The following is a 3735-nucleotide window of genomic DNA, read 5'->3' on the forward strand; positions in this document are numbered from 1 at the left end:
GGTCGTGGAACAGGATGTTATCTTCCTAGGGATGTGACATGACCCTTCTTCAGGAAGGGAAGCTTCCCAACAAAACCTTACAGCCTTATTAGCTGACTGCATCTCAGACACCTGTTTTACGGTATTATAACTCCTGGTTTTTCAGTTTCGCCAGCAACTGGGCTCTACCAATAGCTTCAAGGAAGGAGAAGCTTCCTGATTCCCAGAACATGAGAGAAGCCTCAAGGCAGCAGTCATCAGGACCTACACTCTGCCTTGTGACTGTTTTAAAATCACGGAAAAGGACTTTTTGGATATGGCATTGCCTCAGACCCTGTACCATGTACTTATGCATCAGGGTTTAAACAAGGCAGACATACTATAATTAGAGTGCTCGCTGCCCTGAAGCTCCTTTTGAGCTCTAAAATAAGACCGTTTTATTAAATGACATAATTACTGTTATTACTACCATTATCACTGACCTTTTTTTTTAATTTGCAAAAGGTTGTATAGTGCCCACATATGGCAATGTTGATTTCATTCTACTTGTTTCAAAGATGCTAAATTTGAGACCCAAAAAGGCCCGAAGTCTCTGCGAAGGTTCTGATACAGACTGTATTCTCCACTGGATGGCCCCAAAGATATGTTGCTGAATTTCTAAAGATACAACCCACAGGACTTCTCCAGAATGAATTTATTCTTTCAGGCTTCCTAGGCATTTAACTCAGGAAGAACCTGGCATGCCTGTGTATCGGTGAGACTGTGGCAGTCTGTGTTCTTGGGGCAACCTGTCATCTTGTCTCTTAGCTCTTAGATAAGTTCCCCTACATACCAGTACAAAGTAGTGGTGGGGAGGAGGGGATAACAAAACATTTGAAGGTTTAGCGGAACTGTCTAAAAGGCCCCTAGTCTAGGCTCCTCCAACACGTGGTTTATTGGTAGGACCACACTGCTCCCAAGCTCAGAATGTCACCAGGAAAAATTTCAAGGTCCAGTTTGATCTTAGACAAGGCTCACAGGCCACCTATCTTGAAAAGAATATCCTGTTGCCTCTGAGGGGGAAGAAAAAAGGCAGGGAGAGTCATATTTCCATCCTTCATACCAAAGTTGGGGCTATATTTAGCTTTGTCTCAAATTAAATTATGGGCTACCGAGTTGTGGAGAAGAACTCTATCTACAGACAGCTGTGCATTGCATTCAAAAAATGATAGCATTAACTAGGTGAGCTGTGGGGTTTCAGAAAAGACACTACAAAATATGCTCATGCATTTTTAAAAGAACTTTTTTCAAAAGTTTATAACACATTCATTATAAAAAACACTTGAAAAATACAGAAAGGTATATAGATTACTCAGAATACCCGGGGATCTTCAATATTAAAAATGTGTTACATTTTTTTCCACTCTTTAAAAAAAATGCATCTTTTAATCCAAACACCAACTCTTTCTTACACACATGGGTGTATTCTTAAGGAGGGAAATTTCTTTGTTGTTTTAAAAATGATATTTATTGTCAAAAGAACAATTTTTTGTGTTAGGTTTCAGAAGAAAAATATTTGCCCATATAACCACTGCTGCAGCACAAATGTTTAAATTTCTCCATATTCCCTTTAGTCATTAACTGTATATATTAAATATCTGTTTACATAACTACGATTACAGCTTAGATATAAGTTTATATTCTCTGTTTTTTGCTTAGTAAATATTTGTCCATGTTGTTAAGGAAAGTTCATGGTTATTAGCTTAATGATTGTACAATATTTTATAATATTAGTAGAACCATAGATTACTTAAAATATTCTATTATTGGGCCGGGCGCGGTGGCTCAAGCCTGTAATCCCAGCACTTTGGGAGGCCGAGGTGGGTGGATCACGAGGTCAAGAGATCGAGACCATCCTGGTCAACATGGTGAAACCCCGTCTCTACTAAAAATACAAAAAATTAGCTGGGCATGGTGGCACATGCCTGTAATCCCAGCGACTCAGGAGGTTGAGGCAGGAGAATTGCCTGAACCCGGGAGGCGGAGGTTGCGGTGAGCCGAGATCGCGCCATTGCACTCCAGCCTGGGTAACAAGAGTGAAACTCCGTCTCAAAAAAAAAAAAAAAAAAAAAAATTATATTATTGCAGAGTTATGCTGTTTCTAATATTTGACTCTTATACATAATGCCTCAATGAAGAGCCTTCTTCCTTATCATTCTATTCTTTTGAATTATGCCATGGTTTGAATGTACATATGCCTCCAAAATTCATACATTGGTACTTAATACCCAGTGTGATAGTATTAAAAGGTGAGGCCTTTTAGGAAGTGATAAGGCATGAGCACTCCATTCTCATGAATGGGATTAGGGCTCCTATAAAAGAGGTTGAAGGGATTATTCTGGTCCCTTATGTCCTCTGTCCCTCCAGCCATGTGAGGACACAGCGTCTATTCCCTCCAGAGGATGTGGCAACAAGGTACCATCTTGGGAGCAGAAAGCAAGGTCTTCCAGACACTGAATCTGCCAGCACCTTGATCTTGGCTCAGTCTTCAGCACTGTGAGAAATAAATTTCTATTATTTATAAATTATCCAGTCTAAGGTATTTTGTTATAGTGGCAGGAATGGACCAAAGACTATTTTCCTGGGATAAAAGGACTTTCTAATTTTATTATCTTAGCCTCAAAAGCAGTAGAAATTCTCCTTTTACTTATTTTCCTTATTTAATATGTAAATAATTGGATAGTTATATTTTAGATCCAAAGATAAAAATTTTAAAAAGAAAAAAAGATATTTTAGATCTATAGCTACTATAGATCTATAATGTACTATAATGTACTATAATGTAACACCATCTCATTTTACTTTACATTTCTTAGCATACTGACTAGTAAGGTCCTATTTCTTATCTTTTCATGCAAACCATATCTGTAGTAGCTGGTCTCATGAAATCCTTGTGTTGGATCACTGTATTAGTCATCTTTTTGCTGAAACCATGGTGCTTAACAAAGAACTCCCCAGTCTCAGTATTATACAACATACATCCATTTCTCCCTCAAGAATCTATAGTTTAGATATGGATTGGTTGGGCATGGGTCCCATTCGATCCATAACTAAAGAAAGTTATCTGCAATTATCTTCTCATGGCAGAGTGCAGGAGTGCAAGAGAGTTGGCAGAGACTCATGATGTCTGTTGAGGTCTCTGCTCAGAACTGGCACCCTCTCCCTTCTGCCATTTTCCATTCACCAAAGTAAGTAATATGGCCAAGTCCAAAGTCATTGGTGCAGAACAGTTCAGTCTGCCCACAGAGTGCAGAAGGCGGGGATAAATATTTGTGGAAAAATAATGCAATCTGTCAGTCACTATATGTAATGCTTTCTGGCTTTTTGCTAAGCTTTTCTCCTTATGGATACAGGGTAACTTTATTCTTCCTCATCCCATCTTAACTTAGCTATGGCTTTTGAGCAAGGAAATGTAACTTGTTTCTGTGGCTGAAATGTGTGAGGAAGTCTCATGTGGTCACTTCTAAGAAGAATGCAGACTTTTTTGTTTGTTTGTTTGTTTTTTGAGACTGAGTTTCGCTCTTGTTCCGCAGGCTGGAGTGCAATGGCGCAATCTCGGCTCACCGCAACCTCCGCCTCCTGGGTCCAGGCAATTCTCCTGCCTCAGCCTCCTGAGCAGCTGGGATTACAGGCACGTGCCACCATGCCCAGCTAATTTTTGTATTTTTAGTAGAGACGGGGTTTCACCATGTTGACCAGGATGGTCTCGATCTCTTG

This window comes from Cebus imitator, unplaced genomic scaffold (assembly GCF_001604975.1).
Source record: "Cebus imitator isolate Cc_AM_T3 unplaced genomic scaffold, Cebus_imitator-1.0 Scaffold852, whole genome shotgun sequence".
Lineage (NCBI taxonomy): Eukaryota > Metazoa > Chordata > Mammalia > Primates > Cebidae > Cebus > Cebus imitator.